Below are 27,267 nucleotides of genomic sequence, written 5' to 3' on the forward strand. Positions count from 1 at the left end.
CTTCAGTACTTTCAACCTGCGTGAAGCTTGCAGACTGCCTTTGGTGTTGACTTTCCTCTCTCTAGAGTTTGCAAGAAATTTCCATAGTTTCTAAGTAACTTGGTGTTTTTCACAATCTGTATTTTCCATTTATATACATATATACACACACACGTAACTCTATCCATGACAGAATAAAATCCTGAAATCTCACCTTCTTTACAAAGATTTTAAAAATTGAGTTCTTCAACTGACTAGACATGTTCACAAGACTCTCCTGGTTATTTGCCACCAGTAACTCTTGTATATAAGAACTACATCCCCTTGCTTGATGAAAAGGCAGGGCAAATGGACGCTTTTGTAGCAGGGAAGGACTTTCAGACTCATGAATTTTAGGCCCCATTATGGTTGGCTTGCAAAGACCCCATGTCAGATCTATAAAAATATTTGCAGAACCTTGGTCCTCCTTGTCAAGTGGCAGACAGGGAAACATCAAACTCCAAAAGATGTGTTTTTTTGTTTATTTGCTGATGATTGCATGGTAGGAAATGAAAACGATCTATTAGATACTGAAAGAATTGATTATGAAATGTATTATGTATACAAAGCAAACAGTTTAAAAATTTTTTTAAAAGGATGGAAAAATCACAAACCCACCATATAGATTTGATAAACAGATGTGGGTTCCAGTCTTGCTTCTATATATCCTTACTTAATATTCAGTAATTTCCAAAGTATCTCCAAGCCTTAGGGTCTCAACTGCAGTACAGCCATAATACTTCCTACCTCACAGGTAGCTGGGAGGGATTAGATGAGAAAAGGTTTTCAACACACCTAACATGGCATCTGGAATATATGAGAGATAGGACTTAATAAATGTCAATTACCAACTCCTTCCCCTTTGTCCTTAGAAATGTAAATGCAAAAGTAGTATTACCACCCAGGACTTCAGAGGAGCTGAATTCTGACACTAGATCTTAATAGTTCATTATATTTTTCTCTTGGACCCTGAAAAAGTGCAGGGTGAAGCCAGTTCTTGGAGTATGAAAAGTAAAATAAGATCCCTGTAAGGAAAGCCTGGATGTGTAAGCTGGTGTTGCTGGGTTGCTTTTATCTGGGATCATGATAACCCATTATGAATGTGCTTCAGCAACCTTGAAAGTGGATAGCAGCAAAGTGCAGCTCACTGTACAAAAGCAGTAGGAGACAATGCATCTTTCAAAGATGTTCTGAAATCCTGATCACGGTACTGTCACAGAGATTAATGGTAAATTATAAAGTAAGTGCATGATAGCAATACATTTTTAAATAAAAGTGAGGGTGTGTGAAATCATAATAGGCATCTTCTTTCTGAATTTCTTATTTCCATGTCTTTAGTGAAAGAAGAGACATAATCAAAAGTAGATTAGGAGCACAACCCAGAAGTTGGTCAGGATAATACGGCTTTAAAAGGTGAAGGTCATGTCACCTTCTCCATTTTAGCCTCTATTACCCTCCTGAAGACAAAGATAAGCATGTTTTATTTCATAGAGTAGCCACAAAACCAATACAGAGAAACTGTTAATACTTAGTGCAAATACCACTTGAAGCAAATACCCTCAAGAAAAAGAGACTTTGAGAGCAAAAAGGGACTTTGGAAACAATCGTACCCAGCTGTATCATTTTACAGGTGAGGAAAATGAAGCCCTAAGATGTAAAGAAGACATGGTGGTTAGTTTCAAAGCCTAGAATTGAACTAAGGCCCTCTGACACCATAGTGGTTCTCTTACCATCATTTGTATGGTTGGGTCTAAGAGTGTGAGTTGAAAGCATTCAAGTACAGCTACTATTTCCACTCTCTAACAGGATTCATTAAAAGTCACAAAACAAGTAAACGGTGATTTTCACCAACGAAAATGTTTTTATTCTAATCGAAACTATTTATTTCATCATCTATAATTCTGCACAAATTGAAAAGACTAAAAGGGTAGAAGAGAGTGATGGATAGGTTTTTCACATGGGGTTCAAGTGGAAGTGGTTTGATATAAAAAAATTATTTTATTTTCTTATTAGGTTTATAAAATTTGGCAGCCATGCCTATTTCCCTAAAAGTACTGCCTTTGGATTATACAACTTGGAGGTCAAGAATAATTAATGCTTCAAAGTCCTTCTCCTTCTTTGCCCAACTCCTGTTCAAATTTGTCTTCCTGAAAGAAAGAAAAAAAAAGGCCCTGCAAAGTCTTGCCCAAGCCTGAGAAAGCTTTATGTTAGGTTGTAGGGAAAAACAAGGCAAAATAATATAAACAGCAACCCTGACAGTTGAGATGAGAGCCCTTCTCACCGTGCTTTCCCTGGCTGCTCTGTCAAGATCTTGATGCCTGGTGATGAACAGACTGCATGTGTGCAACAGAAGATAAAAATGATCTCTGCTGGCCCTTTCCCAGCCACAGATGTCATGGCCTTGACCTTAAATATCTTATTGCAGCCCCAGTTTGCTGAAATGCTCGAAGGCAAAATACTGTGTCACTCCACCTCAGTGCGGTGAGAGGCTCCCAGAGCCTGGGAATGCGTTCATATTTGGTGATGCCTTCCTGCGTCACTAAAGCAATCAGATGGATCCAGCCTGAGGAGACAATAAGGGCTGGACAAAAGCTGAGAGGGCAAACAGATGGGTAATAATCCCCTCTTTTATTATTCGTGCCTATGGAGAATTATTCAGCAGAATTGAATTCTCTGACGAACAGAGCCCCAGACGGCTTTATGCAGTTAAAATTATGGGATTTTTCCTTTCTATTTGCTTCTGTGCTTTGAGGGAGATGGTAAGATGATATTCTTATTCATAACAGTAGTGATATTTGCAAAATAAAAAGGGATCCACTGATGTCTGTGACAATCAATAGTGTGATGCCAGAGAGCGCGAGCTCCATTCAGCCAGAGCCCCTTCATCGTGGATCAGAATATATGTGGGATATCTGTCAACACCCTCTGTAAGTTCCCAGGGTCTATGATGGACAGGGCTCTGGAAAAGAGATGGGACATCCGCTATTCAGAATTGACTTTGGAAATCAGAATGACCCGGAGAGCCAAGCAGATAATAACCACCCCCCTGCATTTCATAAGTTTTGAAATAATTCAGTAATCTGTGACTCAGAAAGCTTCAGCCAATTGATTTGGGAAAAAGAAGTCCCCCATAACCCAGGATTAGTAGGCTGGAAAGTGAGGAGGCATTGGCTGCAATGGAAAGTGCACGGGCTACTTTCCTATTTTACATGCCCTCCCATGTCCCCAGTCCACTGCTTGGCTCCACGCCTGCAGGCGGTGTGGGTACCAGTGGACAGCAGGGGTGAGGCACGAACTCTAGGGCTGCTTACCACTGCAGGGCACCCCAGCCAACTGCTGCTATAATCTTGCTGAGTGTAGCTTTTGTAGGCTTACATTCCCCAGAAATGTAGCAGGATAGGTCTTCTAAGCTTAGGCTTAGAACCTGACCAGATGTGGAAGAATTCTTTCAGACTCGATTACCTTTGTTTTGGGGCTGCTGTTCAACAGGTGTTTAAAAAAGAATAAGTAGTATAATAACCTATGTTATTGCATACCCTGGGGAAAAAATCTATTTCTCATCATAGATGTTTTGTTAAAGAAAAACAATAATAGCTACTATTTATTGAGTTACTAAGGACGTGTGTGTGTGTGTGTGTGTGTGCGTGTGTACACTCACAGTATGTATGTGGATATATATCTTCAGAAGTTAAGTGACTTTCTTAAGATAATACAATTAGTAAACTTTGGAGCCTAGGACTGTCTGATTCCAAACCTCAAGGTCCTTCCACAAAACCAAGCTACCGCATCTCTTGCACTCAGTTGCAATTGATCCTACACTGCCTTATCCCCTTAACTCTCTTTTCATATTTCCTTAACTACATTGTAAGCAACTTGAGAGCAGAAGCCCCATTCTATATTTGTCTTCCCCACAAAACCAAATAGGAGTCTAGAGAACACTCTCTTCAGGCCACAACCAAACTTCCTTGCGATGAAAGTCTATCGTATACATCCTGTGATTATTCGATACTGTTATGAGACCTCAAGACCTCATTTTGTTCGAAAGACATGGTGGGAATAGTTGGGATCAGACTACTGAGGGCCTTGTATGCCATTTGTGGCATAGACACTGCTCACTGGATATCCATGTGCCCTTACATTTCCCAGCCTCTCCACATTGGCAGCATTTGGGACATACAACTAGTTCTGAGGGCTGGGCTGTGAGCAGAAATGACATGCATCTGGACCATGGCACTTAAGAGTTAATGTTCCTTTTCCATTCTTCTCCTTCATCATCATGGTGCTATGAGACGGTAGCATCACAAGATAAACAAAGCCTGCATTTCTCAATAATTGGATGAGAACTCTTTCATCAGACTTTGCTAGTGAAAGACACTTTTGTTTTCCTATACCACTGAGATATAGGGGTTTACATACTACTACTGCAAACCCTATCTTTTAAAAATTTATATACCGTGCCATAAGATTTGGACTTTATTTTAATGGAATTGGCACATTAGAAGCTTTCGTATAGGGAAGCAGCAATGGAAAATATCTTAACTATCAAATTAGCTCTTTTTAAAATCACTTCCTTGTATTTTATTTCCTACTGGCATTTCCCGAAGGTCATTTACTTTTCACTCATTCATTCAACAACTGATTGTTAATCATCTTATTTATCCACTAGGATATGTCTGGTATGGGACATTCAGAGATGATGATCTGGTTATTTATTAAATATAGAAATAAAGTATATTATATGCCAGACACTGTTCTGGTACTTGTCAAATATTTACTTATTTAATCCTCATAGCAATGCTAGAATGCACTATCATTATCCTCATTTTATATATTAAGGAAACTGGAACCCAGAGAAATTAAGTAACTTGCCCAAGGTCACAGAGCTGCTAGTGGGAAAAACAGGACTTGAACCCAGGCTGTCTTCCTCCAGAATCTGGGCTCTAATCCACCAAGTATGTTGATGACAGTGTGATAGTCTAATCAGTGCAGAAGATGGAGTCCTAACAGACCGTGATGGCCAACTTGGTCCTCGTCCCCCCAACCTCACCCCATGGGCCTTACTGAAGCTGAAAATTCCCCCCTTCTAATGCATCACCAATATCACCCTGGGAGTTAGGTTAAGACCAGGAAATTCTCAGAAAAATGCTGAGAGAACTAACAGGGAATTGATCCCATCTCTGCATTCCCTTAATGTTTTCTTTGCATTCCTATTAAGCCACTGCTCATACCACATCTTTATTTACTTACTTAGTTATACACAAGTTTTATTCATTTTGGTATGCTTACAGCACTTACCTCACTACACAAATATGCAGAGTAAATGTCTGACAGATGATGTAAATGAAAGAATGAGTAATATAACCTGAGCCATATCTACAGCTAAAATTTTAGCATCTTTGGATATTTCTGCTGAAATGGTGGGGTAGACAATCCAGCAGTTAATAAATTCTTTCTGCCGTATTATCAATCCTGATGATATAACACTTTGAACAAGTATTAACACTTAATTGTTGTTCCAACTGTGGAGTAATATTTCTGTTCTAGTTCTGAGAAAATAATAATAAAGGGCATATACTGATTACTCAGTATGAGTTAGACAGTTGTTGTGGACTAAATGTTTGTATCCCCCGAATTCATATGTTGAGCCCCAGTTCCCAAAGTGATGGTATTTCAAGGTGGGAAGTTTGTGAGATAATTAAGTCATGAGGGTATAGCCCTTGTGACAGGGATTAGTGCCTTTATAAGAAGAAACATGAGAGAGATGATCTCTCTCTCACCAACATGTGAGTATACAGCAAGAAGGCATTCATCTGCAAAGCAAGAAGAGGGTCCTCAGCAGGAACAGAGCCAGCCAGCACTGAGATTTTGGACTTCCCAGCCTCCAGAAATGTGAGAAATGTTTGTTGTTTAAGCCACTCAGTCTATTTGTTATAGCAGCCTGAACTAAGCAGTCTCATAAGGACTTTATATATAACTTATTTAATCCTCATAGTCATATACAGCCAACTCTCATTATTCATGGTCATTATGTTCTACAATACTGATCTGATGTTTCTAGGAGAAATAAAGGGTTAGGTTCCTGAAAGCATCTGGTTGAAATATTTTCTTTGACTGGTCAATACATAATCTTGTTTTATGTGTGTTTCTGTTGAAATACACTTTATTTAATATATGATATTGATTAATTTACATTGAACTCATGGCCAATAGCACTCAGACCAACTCATGCCTGAACAAAGCTTCTCTAATGCATATATTTTCTCCATAAGGCACATCACAGCCCTCTTGCACTTAGAAGCACCAGATAGCATTTAATACTATGTTTAGGGTCAGTTTAAACAGTGAAATCACCAATAAAAGCACAAATATGTTAAACATGTGGCACTAAATAGACCATAAAAAGCACAATTGTTTACGGTATGAGAGCTGAAACAAGTCAGAGCATCACCTTGTCCAACCTCAGCTGGGAGTGTGCATGCTGGGCAACTCAAAATTTTCACCTTTCTTTGCATGCTTGCAAATGACCACAAAAATGCCATGAGTGTTGATCTTGGGGTCATAAATAAATTGTAGCGAGAGTAGGTAAATTCACAAACATGGAATCGGTGAATAATGAGTGCACAGGATGAATGCCTGTGTTCCCCCCGAATTTGTATGTTGAACCTCTACCCCCCAGTGTGGCTGGACTTGGAGGTGGGGCATCCAAGAAAGTAAATTAAGGTTAAATGAGGTCATAAGGGTGGGGCCCTGATCTGATAAGATTAGTGCCCTTAGAAGAAACATGGCAGAGCTCCCCACTCCAGCTTATAAATATTGAGAAGAAGCCACATGAGGACATGGTGAGAGGGCAGCTGTCTGCAAGCTGGGAGGAAAGCTCTCACCAGAAACTAAAACGGCCTGAACCTTGATCTTGGACTTACAGGTTCCAGAATTGTAAAAAAAAAAAAAGTAAATTAAATCTCTTTTGTTTAAGATAATCAGTCTATGGTATTTTACAATAACAGCTGAGTAGACTAAGACAATGAGGATCAACTATACTATTATAACTCCACTTTAAGGATGAGGAAATTCAGGCACAGAGATCATATGTAACTAGGACATAATGATAATATCTACTATATTTAACGGACCAGACTTCAAACCTAAGCAGTCTGAGTCCAGATTATATGATTTAAGTGCTGGAACATGTTGCTGGACTACTTCCCTTGATGAGACCACATGATTAGGCTGCCCTTCCATTTGAGCTCTGAAACACACCTCTTCCTTTCCTGACAATATAGGTTCTCCTGCAGCTCTCAGATTCCCTAATGGCTCAAGACTTAACAAAAGAGCAGAACATAGATATGACACATTCTTTGAGAGCTGGGAGATGATCCCCCTGCCTGGATAGGACTGGAACACCAGTTCTCTCAGCTTCCTGCAGTGAGTCAATCTCCTCTTGAAACTTTCCTCTCCTTGGTCATTTTGTATCCATCAACCAGGGAGAAAGCTTTCCCAGTGCACTGCCCATATTACTATATTGTAACAATTGAAACTATTAATTACTTTCTTTACATATGTTTGAGTGCAGCCAACATACTTTATTTAGTGATACTTGAGTTCATTGATTCTTAATACTTTTTGGTTCACGGACCATTTTGATAATCTCAGGAAAATGATGGACAGATTCCCCCAGAAAAACGCACATGCAGAATGACATCGAAGTTTTGCATAAATTTCAGAAGCTCAGGTACCTTCCCCCTTCTGAAAACCCTTGCTGTATTGATAGCCATCTCATTGACACAGGAAGGATGGAAGCCTCTGCTCGACTCAACACAGTGTTAATGACAGCAAATGGACCATCTAGATGGGAAGGATGGGCATGAATGTGAAGGTGAGTCTCTGGTCATTGCAGAGCCTCTTTCATTACATCAGGCTTACCTTTATCAGGTTTCATTACATCAGGCTTACCTTTATCTTGTATTTCAACACCTCATCTTTATTCTCACAGTCCTTTAGCTGTTTGCAAGCCCTTCTCACTCTTAAACAGGAGCAAAGCACAACACGCACGTGTAAAGAAAGAAACGTTCTGCTTCCCTTCAGAGGCGCATTGGTTTCTGAACCTTGGGAAACGGGTGATGTTACCACATGGTCAGGCAGAGTTTCCAATGGCAACTGAAAGCAGAATAGCAGGAAACCAGTTCAACAGCTGACACCAAAATGCTTTTCCATATGTAAAGCTGTCTTAAACCCACAAGAGACACTGAGAATAAACTTTCTGCTTTCTTTTCTTTTTGCTTAATACCAAATGGGTCAGAGAGAAGCGCTGGACACTTTTAAAAATGCACTTATAATTTTGAATCCAAGCTGTGAGAGTACCCATTGGAGACAACTGTTCTCTCATGGCCTGCTTTGAATAAACAATCACGGCTCTGTGTGATATTACTTCTTAACTAGATTCTAGCATTGAACTCTTGGCTCGCCATGGTTACTTGCATTTTAAACCAGCGTCTCCTTTTCCTTCCCCTTGGCTAAGATTCCTGCTTACTTGGCAGTGGCTCCTTCTCATTTGAACTTTTGCCCTCTTTTAATCTCCACCAAATTTTAGTCTAAAAGAACCTTTCACAGGCACTTTTTGTTACTCTGAGTTTCTTTCTTGTGTGAGAACCAGCTTAGGGAGCTGGTTACTGGAAAACACTCAAGGGCCTCTCTTCCTTCTCTGGGAAGCCACCAGTGACAGGCTGTTTTGTGTGTGTAATTTCCTTTAAAAAAAAAAAAAATCGAGGAAGCACAAGATGCAAGCTGTTTGCTGAAAACAAAATGTTTGCTTTCAAAAGCAAGTGAACACACACATATTTGCATCTGTCCATGTGGCTTTGCTCTTGTCCATTCCAGGGCTACTCCTCCTTATTTCCCTAGCATATAGCACTGCTGAAATTATTTCAGATCAAAAGCCAAACCAGTGAAGACTTTATTCCCTCCCAACTTCCCATACCAGTTACATTTCAGAGAGGCGTTCCAGGTCCTCAACACCTGTGGAACCCATTTCCCTTTCGAAAGAAGAACCAGTATGTCAAGCCCTCTTCTCATTTAACAGTTAGATGATCTGCTTCCTACTTAAGCAGAGCCTACCGTCTACGCGGGACCTCATGCTTCTGCCTGTCCATTCTGCGGACTCACGCCCATGCCTGAGCTATAGACACTCCGTTCTGTTGTGCTCTCCTTGCTCACTCTAGCCATGCCTAAGCACCCAGACATGGCAGTTCCTTTCCCTGGATCAAATGCACCATCTCTCTACATTCCTTTTCCTGAACCTCAGAACATATAGGTCTGTTCAGAGCCACGAGCCCCACCAACAATCCAGTGTCCAACTGAAGCTGGAACCTACTTCACAGCCTGATAATTCAGTTCTACAAATTCTCCTCTACCCTTTGCTGAATATTCTAGACCTTCTCTCTCTTTTCACTCTGTCACTCTCAGTGACCTTCCTGCCTTCTACTTGACTCAGAAGATAGCAGTCTACTGGCTTACAATACTCCTTTTGCTCACACTCATTCTTTAGTCACACCCATCATCCAGTCTTTCAGAAAGCCAATCCCTCCATCTGTGTGAGCTCTTGATAAAGTCCTTCCAGATGCAGAGGAGCTGTGCTCCACATTTTCTTCACAATCACACCTATTTACTATCTATCAGCTCCTACTCTCCTGCCTTCAAACATGCTGAAGTTATTAACAACAATAGCAAATTTCCAAGCAAACATTCCTGCTCTGTATGTTCTTCTAACTACCAACCAGCTTCTTTCCATCCTTAAAACCCCACACTTGAATTGCCTCTACCTGCCACTTTTATCCCCTCGTTCCCGCTCCTCTGCTCTCTCATGCCCTTTCGCTCGCTTTCATCTTCACCACCCTCCTAGGAATTTTCTTACGAAGGTCATCGATCAACACAAAGTTGTTCCCTTCATGTCCAGTCTCATCTTCTCCACTACAAATGGCCTGCTTTTAAGATAAAGCTCTTATTTTCTGGTTATCACAATGTTTTGATTTCCTCTCCTTTTATGCCTTCTGCTTCTTTATGGGTTCTGCTTTCCAAGGCTCATTCCTTAACTCAGTTACATTTATAAAAAAATTTTTTTGGATGTTGGCTCCATCATAACTCAAATGTAATGAGATGTGAAATAAGACTTTTCTTATTATCTGGAGACTATAGCTCCAGCTTCAATCCCAAGGATAATATGTCATAGGAAGGGCTGATATTCACCTAGTAGCTATATTCACATAGACATACTTCTGGGCAGTTGGGAAACAGACACTTCCCTTAGCTCTACCACTCCACTACCTTGGCCTCTTCCCTGGAACCTCCCTGATTTTCTAATGATCCAGCAAATAGATAGTGGATCCTGGATCATCAAGGCCTTTCCAGAATGATGTTTTAATATCATGGTCTGAATCCATTCCAATGGTCTGCCATGATGGCCATTAAACACACTGAATATCTCTGTCAATAAGTCTCTCTATGTTCTAAAAAGCAGCCAAAAAGTTAACCTCAAAGGTTTCCTAAGAAGTGATCAGATGGGAACTTTTTTCCTTCACACCTTCCCCATCCACTCTATATAAGCAAAAGATAGGAGTGCCTGGAGAGGAAGATAAGTTGTGGAAGGAGAATCATCCACCTAGTAACAAGTGCTGTTACCAGGAAAAGTGCATATGAAGAAGGGAAGGAAGGTTTTCCCCACTAACCAAGTAAGAGGGGCTCCCTGAGGCTTTGAGTGTCTGCAAAAGAAACCAGGTCATACCCTCAAATCGGATACTTTCAAGATGCAGATTTTTAGCCTTACTCAGTGCATCCAATTTTGATGAAGGAGGCCTTGGGAGCACTTGCCATTTAGGAGGAATTTATGTGTGTTCCTGAAGTTTGACAGTGCCCATAAAAACAGGTACTGGAACCTGCTGTCCATCTGGAAAAATCAGAAGATAAATGGCTGGCTGCGGTTGCCTTTTACGGCAAGACAAGGAAGAGAGAGTGGCTTGGGGAGTCGAGTACCCATAGTCTGGCACGAAAACAAGGAATGAATTTCTTTTTAGACTAAGTGATCTTGAGCTGTCTTGATGGACTCAAACTTTAAAAAATGCTTCTGGGGAAGTGGGGATGCGAACAGGATGGATCCCTCAGGACAAAGGCTAAAAGGATGTCACTCTTGGTCAGCTGGAAAGTACATCACCCATGTCATGAAGCAATGATCTGGAACAATCTCAGTGAACAGTGTTTGGAGATATTGGCTGAAGAACTCAAAAAAATGTTATACGTGAGAAAGCAGTATTTAGAAGCTTGCTATAATGGAGAACACACTGGCCATTTCCTATTAGCCAAGAAAGAACTACAAAAAACAGCAGCTAAATAAAGGCTTGAAAGAGGAAGGGAGAAATCCAAAGTTGAGTTCATGGCTTGTTCCCTACGGCAGGCCAGAGCCATGTGTCTAGCCTAAACCGTGAAAAGAAAGACTCTCAAATCAAATTAGATAAGGGACTGGAATTTTTATTTAAACTTGTTGAGAATTTTTTACTCTCTGAAAGTGAGCAATATGTACCTAAATATTCTTATAATCTAAAATGACTAGGAAACTAAGAATCACCTCAAAAAATAACAGGAATAAATTAGAGATATGACTAGCCATGTTAAAAGACAGAAATCAGAGAAAAAGAAAATTATTTTCTCTGTGTACCCCTGCTCAATAACTAGTTATACATGTTTTCAACTATTTTGATTACTAATGCACTTTTATTATTGATATTGTGATTTATAATAAGAAATAAATATTTGGTCTTTGTCCATTATCCCTGGCACATAGCTCCTAAAAACCTTGGACTTTCCTAAGTGATGGGAGTTGGGAATGTGTCTTTTGTTATGCTAATGAGGGGACTTTTGGACACAAGCAACCACAGAATTAAAGAGTTGGAACTTTCAGTCCCACCCCCGAATGACCCCCGGGGAGGGGAGAAGGGTTGGAGGTTGAATCCTGTTTACTATTTTTATCATTAGTAGATAGCATGATACATGGAAATTCAACAAATCACTTTTGAATTAATTAACTGTTAAAATAAGTAAATTTAGCCATAGAAAAGAACTGTCAGTCTCATTACCTATTTTACATTCCTATACCAGCATAGCCAGGAATTAAATGGGCTTGACTTTTGAACAAAACCAAGGAACAGGATAGTTTCATATAAAGAGAAATGGATTATTCTAGAATAAATATCCAAAGAAAAGAAAAGAAGATTTTCTTTGTGAAACACCCATCAGCTAAATTCTCTTCTGGAATCAAAATTCCATACACCTCTCAAAGATGCCCAACAATGTGAACTAAGTGGATTTTGGAATGGTTGGCTGATGGATGATGACATTAGCTGACTTTGGAATGTTTGGGGTTTATACCTCAATTATACATCACGTTCCATCAAATCTAACATGACGTTAATTGTTACAAGCACCATTATTTTACATACCTTCAAAAAAGAAAAGGAAAACCTGCTGATTATGATACAGTGTTTAGGAAATTTCTACCGTAAGATATACTTCAATATTAGAGATATTAAAATGTGAAAAAAATGTGTATCTTAAACTCAATTAAATATGTTAGATAAGAGTCAGAATTGTAGACTGAGGAAGAACCTAAGACTTCATCCAATCTAATCTTCATCAATTTACAAATGAACTGAGAACTCAAGAGTTTAAGTACAGACAGGTACACAGAAATAGAGCAAGTCAATCAACCTGTGAGACCAGATGGGCTGCTTTGTTTCAGTGTTAACATTTCATAATTCTGTGCACTAACATTAATATTAAAAAAGAGACTCGGGGGAAATATATGTCATAATTATGTTAGAGATAGATAATTTATCTCAACAAATATGTAACTTTAAATTCTCTATCCTCAAATACCTGAATCCTAGCATCTCCCCCAGTGAATCCAGGGTTTGCCTAGAAGGAGAAACCTGAATCCAGTTTTTGGTCATCAAGGAAATACCTAATGAGATGTATGTACGTCTAATGGTATACAGGATTTCTTTTCCTCTGTTCCTTAAATATCTTTCATTGGATCAAAGACTATTTTTATGGTGTTAGGCTATGTGACATTTCACAGGAAGAACAAATCAAATTTGCCATAATTATGATACATTTAAAATTCTACTTCTAATGGCAACTTTAAACTTGATCTTCTTCAGTAAATTTTAGCCTGCTTGCCACACAGCGCTATAAGTCCTGTTTTAAAAAACCACTTATTCACCTTCTCTTTCTTTCATTTTCCCCTTCCCTTAACACCGCAATTGAAAAACTCCCCCTGCCTCCACCCCCTCTCAAGTTCCCCCACCTACCTGAAACCTCAGGTCCTCCTTTCATTACCTTGCTAATAACAAAAGCATTTTCATTTTCTCTGGAACTCATGCAGAAGAAACATTTTAAGCTCAACTAAATAATTACCCATCTATTTTCTATTTCCTCCCAAGGAAAAAAAAAATCCTGACTGAAAAATCACCAGGTTGTTGTCACCAGAATCCTTAATGTGAAACCTTCCTTACAATCTTCCTTCTTCAGCTTTCTGGTTTTGATGTGGGAAGTGGCAAAATTAAGGGCATTTGTGGGTTGTATTAGATAAATGAAGGCGTATTTAATCGAACCAGTCATCGTGAATGCATTCAGCATATGACTACATGCCAAAGGGGACCATGTGCATGAGTGCTGCGTGGTTATCTTCCAGTTTGCCACCGACCCCTTCAGCAGGCCTGCGAGGTACCTGGAGGAATGCACTCAAAGCAAAAGGCTCACAGTTCAGGGGCAACAGCTGGAAGGATGGTCGGGGGCTGCCAGCTACAGAATGACGTACCCAAGCAAGTAAAGACAAAGCCTCTCTTGGCAGATACCAATTCCAGTTGCTCCATCACCTTCATTTTGCAGCAAACACTCTGCCTAGAAAGGATGAAAGAAAATCATTATTTTAGTGAAGAATGCCTCTGACAACGCCACCTCAAAATTGTCTATTAATCCTTACTACTTACAAATACATACGTACATACACGAGACACACACACGTACATATACACACACATACATACAGAGCCAATATTTTAATTGGCAAAAAGCCCTTTCTGAAGCCAGAGTTGGCCCCTGAATGAGACTGTGATTTAGCAAAGTGTGACTTGCTGTCCTCTCACTTCTCTTAATGCCACCTTTCTTCTCCCTGTCTCATCTCAAAATGTCTCATTCCTGTTGTCTCTGACAGGTTTAAACTTCTTCCTGCTAATGTGCTTACTAATAACTAAGTACATATTTCAAAATTACTATCATGTCTGAGGCCTTTTTACTGGTAGCGAAAGGGTCTTCAAGGGCTGAGAGTAATTCAATGTGAAATGTGAACTTGGTAACTGGGAATTAGAAAATAAATCTCATTATTTCTTGGTCTTCTCAGCAGTTTGGTGGCCAAGAGGAGTCTATTTTATATATCATTTTCTTCTGCCAAAATACATTATCCATAGATATTTTCAAAAATATGGGAGCTGTAAAAGATCTTAACAGTCATCTTAAAGGATCTCCACATTTTATAGACTTAGAAACTGAGGCCCAGAGAGGCAAGAGAGTTATTGCCAGAGGTAGTCCCCACCCATCATCAGATTCCCAGGATAGTAGTTTCTAGAAATCTTGTCTTGGTAAAACTAACATTGCTTAAGGGCCCTGAATTTCTGGCACTTAGAAAGTTAAATAATTTATCATATGTCATTTGGGAAGGCTGAAGAACTATGTCTAACTTAAGGACCCCCATGTTTGATGGCATATCCAAACTCAACCAGTTTATTTCTATCAACAGGTCAACGGTTGCTTAAAAGGAGTCTTTCAACTTAATCCTATGGAGCCACATAGCCCTTGATAAAATGATACTGAACACCTCTGTGGTGGAAAGAAGCAGTCTGCTCTAATCCTCTAGGTGAGAAAGTCTTTGTAAAATCTTTTTGGCTATTTGCTTCTAGCACTATGGCTGACCAGGTGCTCTGAAGGCCTCCTTCTACTATAGTTTACCCAGGACACAGTCTTCAAAACACTGTTGTTTCCATTTGAGTTGGTGGAGATTTTCAGATTCCTTCCTTAATCCCTGCCATGGAAATTAGAGTGGATAACTGGGGACGGTAATCAGGACTCAGAAGGAACAGGCATGACCTGAGGATGGATCAGGATCATAGCACTGCTGCTGGGGACTGAGTCTTGGGCAAAAGCAAAGTAGGCAAGTTAAGTCTAAGATTTTTGAACTGGCTGACGGCTTTCAAGGTAAACAGAAGTTTCCAGCTATGGGCAACCAAAGCCACAGGCAGAAAGCACACCCACTCTGAAAGAAAGTCTTCTCAATTTTGAACCGACAAAATCTCACCAAAGAAATCAAGCAATGTGTTCATAATCAAAGATCATTAGCAAACAAAAAGGCGAGCTGTATTAGTTACCTGTTGCTGTATAACAAATTATTTTAAAACTTAGCTTTAAATGATAATAAATATTTATTATATCCCTCAGTTTCTGAGGTTCAGGAACTTGAGGATCTGCAATTTGGGCCCTGGCTCAGGGTCTCTCAAAAAGTTGTGGTCAGGGCTTCCCTGGTGGCGCAGTGGTTGAGAGTCTGCCTGCCGATGCAGGCAGGGGACACGGGTTCGTGCCCCGGTCCGGGAGGATCCCACATGCCGCAGAGCGGCTGGGCCCGTGAGCCATGGCCGCTGAGCCTGCGCATCTGGAGCCTGTGCTCCACAACGGGAGAGGCCACAACAGTGAGAGGCCCGCATATTGCAAAAAAAAAAAAAAAAAAAAAAAATTGTGTGGATATTAAAAAACCAAATTGAAAAAAAAAAAAAAAAAAAAAAAAATGTTGTGGTCATCTGAAAGCTGGACTGGGGCCGAGGATCCACTTCCAAAGGGACTCACTGACTTGGTCGGCATGTTGGTGTTGGTGTTGCTTGTTGGAGGCCTCAGTTCTCCTCCATGTGAGCCTCCCCCTTGGGCCAGCTAAGTGTCCTCAAGACATTGTAACTGGTTTCCCCCAGAATGCACGATACATGAGAAAGGTATTCAGGCAGAAGCTATTCTATTTATGTGCCAATCTTTGATGAAAACAAGGACAAATTTACTTGTAATCTTGGGGCAAATTTAAGGTTAACCATGAATGAAAAAAATAATAAGTTCAATTATATTAAAATTGAGAAATTCTGTTCATCAAAAGGCATCATAAAGAGAATGAAAAAAAATAAATAGCAAACTAGGAGAGATATTTACAACTCACTTAAACCATGTATTCGTATTCAGAACACATAAATAATATCTACAAATCAATAAGACAGAAAACCCAACAGAAAGCTAGGCAAAGACCACTAAGAAAAATAAACAAGTGTGGACAATATATATGTAAAAAGGTTCTCAATCTAGTTAACAGTCAAGGAAATAGAAATTACAACCATAATGAGGCACAATTTTACACCTATTTAGTTGTTTCAAATCAGAAGATCTGACAACACCAAGTGTTGGAGAGGAAGTGAATCAACAAGAGGTCAGGCGACACTAGATTGTTACAATTACTTTGGGAAAACAATTTGGCAATTTGTTATGACGAATATTCACACACCTCATCTCCACCCAACAGTTGTATCTCTAGGTCAGTGATTTTGATCCTTGGAGAATATTTGGCAATGTATGGAGACATTTTCGGTTGTCTCAACTGAAAGGCACTACTGGCATCTAGTGGGTAGAAGCCAGGGATGCTGCTAAACATCCTACAATGCAAAGGACAGCTCTATACAATAAAGAATTATCTGGCCCCAAATGTCAACAGGGCCACCATCAAGGAACCCTGTCCTAGGTACACAGACAAGAGAAACTCCTGCACATAATGTGCACCAGGAAACATAGAATATATTCAAAACAACTACCACAAACTAGAAGTAATACTTCCCTTTTGACAAGAGAATAAATAAATCTACTATGAAATAGTTATTCAGTGAAATATATACGACTGAACTACAGCTACAGACAATAACGTGAGTGGATTTTAGTGATGTGATGTAAAGGGAAAAAGAGTAAATCTCATAAGAATCCAATGTGATATATTTAATGTAATATTCAAAAACAAGAAAAACTAAAAAATCTGTTATTTAGGGATACCTATAAACATATGCTTAAACTACAAATATAGGCTAGGAAATGATAATATAAAATTCAAGGTACTAGTTACCTCTTGTGTAAGACAAAAGGAAAACTGTGGAGGGTGGGTGAAGATAAACAGAGGAACACTGTTGAACACTTGGATCGTATAATGGGTTCACAGTTGTTTATTACATTATCATACTTTACAACTTGCATATAGATATAGATATTTACATACATACATATATGTCATATATCATTTTGTACCAACTATTATATTAAAATGTAAATAAACTGAAAAAATTATTCATGGCAGAAGTTGTAAGGATGGGATATACAATATGACCACACGAGTAGCTTTGAAATTAGGGCAATAAGTGGTTAAGAATCCACCTGGCAATGCAGGGAACACAGGTTTGAGCCCTGATCTGGGAAGATCCCACATACTGCAGAGCAACTAAGCCCGTGCACCACAACTACTGAGCCTGCACACCACAGCTACTGAAGCTCGCGTGCCTAGAGCTTGTGCTCCACAACAAGAGAAGCCACTGCAATGAGAAGCCCACGTACCGCAACAGAGTAGCCCCCGTTCGCCACAACTAGAGAAAGCCCACGGGCAGCAACGAAGACCCAACACAGCCAAAAATAAATTAATTAATTAAAAAAAAATAAATTAGGGCAACAAACCCACTGTTTATTTGGAGAGGAGATGCAAATACAAAAAAATTCAATATTTTTGTATTAAGAGTCAGGCTTAAAATGGAGTGTAATTTGCCCAATGTTTTCCTTCCTGGCAGTTCACTATAATACCAGTCCCCACACAAATATCGTTGGCCTAAGCACCCCTGACTCTGAGATTTATTGGCAATAAACACAGGGCAAGTAAAAGATAACATGAAAATTATAAGATATTTTTCCTCTTTCTGTATAATGTGATCATACACTGGTAGGGGCATAATAACATTATGTAACAAGAGGTGAGAAAGTAAATGATCTGTAGCTTTCCTTGTCCCCTAGGACAAGGGTGTCTTAGGGAAAACCCTGATTCCTTTTAAAAATCAAAGTTTAAACACAGGGTACTTTAAACCCTAGGTTGGCAAATTAAGGTAGCCCAAATAATCTGAAGTGCCATGACCACTTATTAGCTTGAAGCAAAATTATAAAGATTTCCTTCCTTTTTCCTTTATGCTTCTCTCATTTTATTCTAACCAGGTTTTACAAGTGCCAACCTGCCCCCTTGTTCCTGTTCTCAGCTGACTTTCAAATAATCCCTGCTAGAGTGTTAATTGAAAAGTAAGGTATTAGCTGATTATAGCTTAGTATGATGCCTCCTAGGCTGCTTTTCATTATCACAGGGGACTCATAAATGTTGGTGTGGGTAGCAGGGAGTGAAGGCTAAGAGACGACCTTCGGGAAGCTATAGCTAACTCCAACACCTGAAGAAGCAAATAAAGAATATCTGTTATGCAGCCTCTGAAAGGTTGGCAAAACCTTGCTTCAGGCCCTGTTTAAACATCCAGGCTCTGTCTACCACTTTTGGAACTGAGCTGCAATAAAACCTCTTACTTCCCTGACCCAAGAGGGAATATTTTATAAATTATAGTGTAGTGAATTATTTGGTCAACATTTAGACCTGAAATACCCTGAAGATGAGAAAGTTACAGAAAAAATAGATTTGGAGAAAGTACAAAGGCGAAAATTAATCAATAAAATGCTTAATGGTGTAAAGAGAAGAAACTTTAAGTGTCCAAGAATAAATGTCGAGTATTTCAACAAAACCCAGAAGGATTGAAGTTGAAGCTGTATAGAATAAAAGGGTGGGGGGGTGCAGACAGAGAAGACTACTGTGGAGAATACAAGTGTGTCTTGTATCTTTATTTACAAAACAATTCTTCTACCACTTCCCTGCTTCACAGTACCTGATATTAGTAACTGCTCTGCCAGATGAGAAATGGTATCAGCCTTGTATAAAAGAGGTATCCCTGAATCAGGATGTGTAAGCCAACAGGAAACAGCTAGAATCAAATCCACGTGTGCAGTCCCGGTTTTTAAACTTCACTGTGCATAATCATCTAATGGTATTTATATAACATGAAGATTCTAGGACCCTAGCTGAGGTGATTCTGATTCAGCAGCCCTGCATCATGGCCTGGGACTCTGCATTTTAGAGCACTCCAGGGGAGTCTAATGCCTGCAGAGGGCCACAGTGAAACAGGCTTAAAGGAAGCCGACCCTTGGAAATTAACAAGACAATTTAAAATTTATATGTTAATATACAAGGCCAATTATAGCCAAGACGTTTTAGGAAAAAAACCCTACGAAAGTAAAAAGACTTACAGTAGTACCAAGTTTGATTTATTATAAAACTACAGAATGATGACACTGTGGTACGGTCAGAGTACTCCAACAAACAATGAAATATAATACAGAGTCTAGAAATAGATGATAGTCAGAAAAATCTATGTATCTACTTGATTTACAATAAAGGTGACATGGTTGATTGAGCATTGTGGAAAGGATGATCTTTTCAACACATGGTTCTAAGTCAATATTACATCCATATTGAAAGAAATAAATCTTGATCCCTATCACACACAATACACAAAATCAATTCCAGTCTTCCCAAGGCTGTCAGTCTTTACCAGGTATACATTTCATCAGAAAGAAAAGGATCTAAAGTCTAATCAGAGGTATATGTCTTTTAATAAGCCTTATTTTCATTTGTATTGAATTAGTAATTTAGGTAATCTTATTTATTGAGAATAAGATTAAATCTTTAAGTATATTTTGGAAATTTTATTTTCCTCTCTCCACTTTCCCCCCATTTCGTTCCCCTTCTTCCTTCCCTTCCTCCTTTACTTTATGCTCTCCCACCATCTACACTTTTACTCTTTTAACTACGTGCATCAGATATCAGGGTAACAAATCAGCAGCTGCACATACCAAATCTGACCTATAGAACTATTTTAAAACAAATCTTTTTTTTTTTTTACAAAAACCCTGTTGTCAACATGATTGTGAGATTTCACAGAAAATTTAATTATGGAACATTTCTTGAAAATTTGGGAGATCTAGCTACCCTTAGCCAGCAGGAGTCCAAGGCAACTGCCTACTGGATTTTGTGCTTTAGACAGGGCAGCCCTCTCAGATTCACTTAATCCTCACTAGGCCTGCTTTACTAGTATATACGACCTGCCTGACTCCTGTAAGAATTTGTATTTAAGATCCCTGTTACATTAATGCTTGAATAAAATAGCTAGATGTAAAAACATGTTTCTAAAAAATTATAGATACATAAATGTCAATATTGTTTTCTATTTATATACAGTTTTCAGTGTTCTACATATGGTAGCTAAAAAGATTTTTTCTTCTTTGCCTTTAGTTTTGGGCATAAATCCCACAGGAACATTAGCTCAAATTTACAGATACTGTGTGCTACAGATAAAATTGTTGCATTTAAAACCATATGTCACACTGAACTGTTCAAGAGGCATCAAGCCTTCCTTTCTCGCAGATCTTTGAAGATATAATTTTATGCTCAGTTAAGATGGAAAAGAGCATTAGGTTGGAATAGAAACCTATTTACTGTGGATGCATTTCACTAAATTATTTCACCAAATTACTAGGTAGAGAGACATTAATACAGTATGGTAAAAGATAACTTTTTCAATTTACATATGTCTTCCTCTATATTAATCAGCTGCTAGGGATTATAATTGTGATAGCAGCAGGATAAATGAGGATACTCCAAAGAGTCTGCCTCTTGTTTATTTACACATTCATATTTACATTTTAAAGATTACAATAAGAACCTCAATTCAGAAAGTGGCTTTGAATTCATTTAACACTTTATGGGAATTCTTGTTCTATTTCAGGCCATCATTATATTATGGCTATAGAAAGGCATAAAACTCTATTACTGTTTCATGGAGTCAAAAAAAGTCAACTTGAATTGTACAAAATAAGTAGTAGTTCATATCTGTGAAAAGTCCTTCAGGAATAAGATGCATTTCACTATAACTATTTTCATTCCCATACACATAACTTGTATTTTTATTTTCAGACACAAAAGCATGTAATGGGAGCGAATGTTTTAAGAAAATATGACCCCGAGGGCCCTGTTCGCTTCAGAAGTACATCTCATACAAAACACGATTCAAATGACAACCAAACTGAATTCAGATCACAGCCTTGCAAGATTAGCTTCATTCAGCAGTTACACACACACACACACAAGCATTTTTTTCCTATCAAATGACAGGTCAAAATATGGAAAACTGGAAGTGACCACAGAGTACATCAGTGAAAAAATGTAGCTTAGTGGTGACCAGAACCCCTACACCACTTAACCGACCTAAGTCCTGAAAACAGTGACACTAAAATTTTAATGTTCTAAATAAATTTTTACGACTGGAGTAAATAAAAAGAATAAATAGTCAGTCTGGGATACATACATACACAAGCAGCCTAAGGCAATTTCTGACTTAGGAATGCCTGGACCACAAATCGCCACCATCACCATTTTGACTCATCTCTTTTAGGACTGAGAACTCATCCCCAGCATCTCACTTCGCCGGGTCCTTTACACTCCCATTCCAGCCCATTTCCTCTCCTCCATCCTGTCCCAGTTGCTTATTTTGAGCTCTAGGGTCAAAAAGAAATTATGACAACCCCTCCCCACACTCCCATCTCTGCCTCTTTCACTGTCCCAGTGTGCTGAGTGAGAAGGAAAAGAGGACATAGCCCTGAAAATGTGAAATGGGGATAGAAATCTAAAAAGGAAACTTTTATAAGCTTTTGACAGTCCATTATCATCCAAAATTCCCTTCTTTCACATAAACTTCATTCTGAACCTGCTCTTCAAAGCCCTGCATCCTTAAACATATTTAAAGCCCTTCTCCAGCTAAATTTCCTCTGGCCAGAGCATCTATCTTGAAAAGTACTCTTCCAACTCAATAGCCTTTTGTCCTCCTCTAGCTCCGAAGAGGCTCCCATCAGTTAATACTCCTCCTTTTAAATCTAAAAGTGCTTACCAAGTCTTCTGAATTTATAACCTTGCTTTGCAATCTTCAGAATCCTAATCAATAAATACCTGACAAGTTTCAAACATAAAATGTCCTATGAAAATTTCTTCTTACATTGGTATGACAGTGAATCCAAAATAAAATTCCCAATAAACCAGTAGTCGAACATTCAACGTCCCTCTTCTTGCTTCTGGGTCATCAATGTTGCTGGGGGAATTTGTATAATGTTATAAAATAAGGACCCTACAAATTTACGGCTCTCAGTGTCACAGGACAGCTAAAGCTCACAGCAAGTCTCTGACCTGACTTCAGTCTTCCTGTTCTCTCAAGCCCCTCCTTCATTATCTTTGTCATCAAACTTCAAGTGTAAGTGATGTGTGTGTATGTGTGCATGTATAGATAGATATATAGATAGGTGGATAATCTGAATCCAACCAGAAGTCTTCTGTGTTCTCCAAATCTGTATCTCTCTTTCCTCTTTTCAAAATCAACATTGCCACTTGGGTCATGCTCTTTATCACATTTCTATCTCCATGGAGACCACACAATTCTAATTTCTCCTATTCTATCATATACCTCTTTCTCTTTGCTGGTTCCTGTTCTTCAGCTAATAGATACTGTGGTACAATAAAAGTATATATTTGGACTTTGACCCATGTTCCTAGCATAGAGCACCCCAAACACTTGGAATTCCCTGAGTAATAGGAGTGTCTTTTGTTATTCATAATGAGGCCCTCTAGAACACACCTGAGTCTTTGCTAGTGTGGTGATTCAGGGTGGGTTTCCTAGATAGTCTCAGGATGGGGTGATCACCAGAAAAACCAAACATGTGATTAGAGGGTGGGAACTCTCAGCCCCACCCCACCTTAAACTCTGGGGAGGGGAGTGAAGGGGAGTGGGGCTAGAGATTGGGTTATTAAATCTCCTGAACAATGGGACTCAAAGAGCTTCTGGATTGGTGAGCATGTAGAAGTGGGAGGGTGGTGTGCCCAGAGAGGGCATGGAAGCTCTACCCCCAACCGCACCGTACCTTGCCCTATGCATCTCTTCCATTTGGCTGTTCCTGAGTTGAATCCTTTGTAATAACCTGGTAAACTTAAATGTTTTCCTGCATTCTATGAGGCATTCTAGTGAATTATCAAATCTGAAGGGGTAGGGGGTACCATGGGGAACACTTGAATTTGTAGCGAAGTTGAACAGAAGTGCATTTAGCTAGGGCAGTCTTGTGGGACTGATCCTTTAAACTTGTGGAGGCTGATGGTAACTCCAGGTAGTGTCAGAAGAGGATTTAATTGTTGGCCATCCAATTGATGTAGAGAAACAGAGAAATATATTCTGGTATATTTCATTCCTAGCTAGCTCTCCTCAAGTCTTTCTTTCTCTTCCCTTTAACTATGTAACTTCTTGAAAGACAAGTCCACAATAGACATTAGCCATTCCTTTCTTCATCTCTTCTCTCCTCTCCCTGCTCTTACCTGCCCTTCTCTCTTCTGCTCTTCTCCCAATCTCTGTGTACACATCTATATCCCCAGCAGTACCTATCTATGACTTTCATTAAAGCTCTGAGCTTGTATTACCATCTGCTAATTGGATATCTCCAACTAAAGATTTTACAGGCATCTCAAACTCAATATGTCTGAAACTAGATTTATTATCTCCCCTTTGCTAAAATATTCTTCTCTGCTACTTCGGAACCCAGTTAAAAGCATCATTTAGATTAATTACCCATAGTTTTCCCTCTTTGTTCTTCCTGTTCAATATGGACAAGAAGAGTTGCAAAGCACTAGGTTAGAGCTTAGCTATCCGTTTAGCTAAGGATATCCAGCTAACCATAATGCTTCATTCATCAAACATTCAGGAACAACAGAAGTCCGTTTGCATTTGGGTGCTTCATTTGTGTCCCTTTTTGCATTATCTTCTTAATCAAGAAAGGGATCTATAATGACTGTGGATTTCCCTTCTATTTGAAATTCCTTTGTGTTCACATTCCCACTTCAGAAGAGGAGGGCAGTGCCAATTTTAATTAAAAACTTCAGGACATCAATTCACCTACCCAGACATGAATTCCACAGAATGCTCTTCCTTAAAGATTATTTCCTAATTAATAAACTGAGTATCTGTTATATTCATCTAAATGGGAATGGGATGAGAAACTGACATCACTTTTTAAAATCAGTTTTATTAAAGTATGATCCCCATGCAGTAAGCCACACCTATTTAAAGTATATAGTTCAATGAGATTTGACAATTGTATACATCTGTGTAAAGACCTCCACAATCAAGGTATAGAACATTTCCATAAAACCAAAAGGTTTCCTTATATCCCTTTGCACTAAGGCGCCTCATCTTTCTTTAATATCAAGGAAAAAACGTATCTGCATTCTGTCATTTGCATTTTCTGGAATTTCACATAACTGGAAGCATACCATGTTCACTCTTTCGGATCCAGATTCTTTTGTGTAGCATGAAGTTTTTGAAATTAAACCATCCTGTTGCATGGATCTTGCTTTTTATCTCCGAGTAGTTTTCTATTGTATAAATTCACCCCAAATTGTTCATCCATTCACCTAGTGATTGACTTGCTTCCAGTTTGGGGTTATAGTGAACAAAGCTTCTAAGAACATTCAGGTACTCATCTTCGGAAGGATATGTTTCTCTCCATTTCTCTTGGGTAAATACCTACCAGTGGAACTGAGGGTTAAATATTCAGTATAGGTTTAACTTGGTAAGAAACTTCCAAATTGTTTAACAAAATGGTTGGAAAGTTTTACATTCCCATCAGCAATGCTGATTCAGTTAATTTAATGATTATGTTTTACAAGTCTTCCATATTCTATTGATTTTATGACTACTTTTAAAAAATTAACTACTGAGAAAGGAGTGTTGAAATATCCAGCTATAATAGTTTGTCTATTGCTAATTTCAGTTTGGTCAGATTTTTTTCAGGTATTTTTTGAAGCTCTTAAATGCATGAACATTTAAAGTTTTTATATTATTTTGATAAATTGATTCCTAGATGAAATGTTCCCTTTTATTCCTGCTAATATTTCTTTTCCTGATGTGTACTTTGGTCACTGTTGGTACAGCCATTCCAGTTTTCTCTTGATTAGTATTTGCATATTATATTGTTTTCTATCTTTTACTTTTAATCTATCTATATCTTTATATTTGAAGTGTTTTTTCTTATAGACAGCATATAGCCATATCTTGCTTTTTAATCCAGCCTGACAGTCCATGCTTTTTAATTAGAATGTTTAGACTATTTACATTCAGTGCAATTATCTACAATATTGGGATTATATCAACCATCCTATTTTTTTCTTTTTGTTTCATTTATTCTTTGTTTCTTTTTACTCCTTTTCCTGATTTCCTTTGGATTACTTGAATGTTTTATTCCATTCCACTTAATCTACACTAATAGCATTTTATTTTTTCAATTTTTTTTTGTCATTTGCATCTTTAACTTATGACAGCCTACTTTCTTTCTTTTTTTTAAACTTTTTATCTTATATTGGAGTAGAGCCGATTAACAACATTGTGATGGTTTCAGATGCACAGCAAAGCAACTCAGCCATACATGTACATGTATCCATCCTCCCCCAGACTCCCTGCCATCCAGGCTGCCACATAACATTGAGCAGAGTTCCCTGTGCTATACAGTAGGACCTTGTTGGTTATCCTTTTTAAATACAGCAGTGTGTACATGTCAACCCCAAACTCCTTAACTATCCCTTCCCTCCACCCTTCCCCACCAGTAACCAGAAGCTCATTCTCTAAGTCTGTGAGTCCGTTTCTGTTTTGTAATTATGTTAATTTGTATCATTTCTTTTTAGATTCTGCATATAAGCGATATCATACAATATTTCTCCTTCTCAAAGACGGCTTTCAAATAATGTACCACTTCAGGAATAATGCAAGAAACTTAGAACAGTATACTCATTTTTCTTCTTCTCTCCTTTGTGGTTTCCAATTAGGCCCAATTATAGATCACTTGAAGTTCTTTTATTTTTTATTGTTTTAGTGGTTTTTTTCCTTCATGTCAGTTTGGATAGTGTCTGATGCTAGATTTTCAAGTTCACTAATTTTTTCTTCTTCAGTGTCTAATCTACTTTTAATACAACTGAATATTTTTAAATGTATATATTGTATTTTTTCATGACCAGAGTTTGTGCTTTTCTATCACTTGTTTTGCTCATGTTTTTTTCTTTAAATTGAAAGAGCATAAGCATATCATTAAAGCCTATTTAAAATCCTTCATCTACTAATTCCATAATCTCTGTGATATGTATTTCTATTTATTGGTTTTTCTCTGTCACTAGTCTCATTTTCCTACTTCCTTACATTTGTAATAGTTTTTATTAGATGCTGAACATGGTGAATTTCCCATTGTTGAATGCTAATTTTGCTGTTTTTTCTTAAAGAATTTGGACTTAGTTATGGCAAGAAGTAACCTGCAGTTCAGCTTGATACTTTCAAAACTTGTTTTTAAATGCTGTTATGATAGGTTTAGAGTTATCTGTACTCTAGATCTAGAGTAGACCTTCCTGTATTATGGTCTGAAAAGTGACTTTAAGCTTTCTGCTATGTTTTCTGGGATGATCATAGTGCTCACCTTGCTTGTTTTCTTCTCTCAGGATCACCATCCTGCTTCATTTTTTGTCTAATGTCTGAAACAGTTGCTTCATATATCTTGTTCATTTTTCTAGTTTTGTTCCCCTTTTCTAGACTTTTATGATGTGAGGATAAATCTGTTAATCCATAATGGCTGGAGGCAGAAAGTCTGACATCTCTTTCCAAAGAGACTTAGTGGGTAGTGATCTCTCTAAAATTTCTTTGGTTTTAAGAGGGAAAAGTTTACCTTTGCATGGCAGAAAACACTTCTTACCCCAAAGTTTACTCCATCTTTGTTGAATGGAAAATAAGTCAGTCGACTGTATGGTTTTTCAGTCTCACACCTATTTGCACTTAGAGAGGCAGAGGTTATTCTCTAAAATTCATACCATTTGTTGAGGAAAAAACACTGACTATTATATATGTTGCATTAGTTACTTACTACTATGTAACAAACCACCCCAAA

The 27,267-nt window shown here is 38.5% G+C and overlaps 1 long non-coding RNA gene across 1 annotated transcript in view; it reads right to left on the reverse strand.

Annotated features, from left to right (window-relative positions):
- Window positions 1-13,879: 13,879 nt before the first annotated feature.
- LOC112407449 (uncharacterized) overlaps window positions 13,880-27,267 on the reverse strand; it is a 234,295-nt gene continuing 220,907 nt past the window's right edge. Inside the window, exon 4 of the long non-coding RNA XR_003004746.1 lies at window positions 13,880-13,962. This is a non-coding gene — a long non-coding RNA (uncharacterized LOC112407449). The remainder of the gene's footprint in view (window positions 13,963-27,267) is intronic.

The sequence above is a fragment of the Neophocaena asiaeorientalis genome, unplaced genomic scaffold, assembly GCF_003031525.2.
Source record: "Neophocaena asiaeorientalis asiaeorientalis breed wild unplaced genomic scaffold, Neophocaena_asiaeorientalis_V1.1 scaffold627, whole genome shotgun sequence".
In the NCBI taxonomy this organism is placed as follows: domain Eukaryota; kingdom Metazoa; phylum Chordata; class Mammalia; order Artiodactyla; family Phocoenidae; genus Neophocaena; species Neophocaena asiaeorientalis.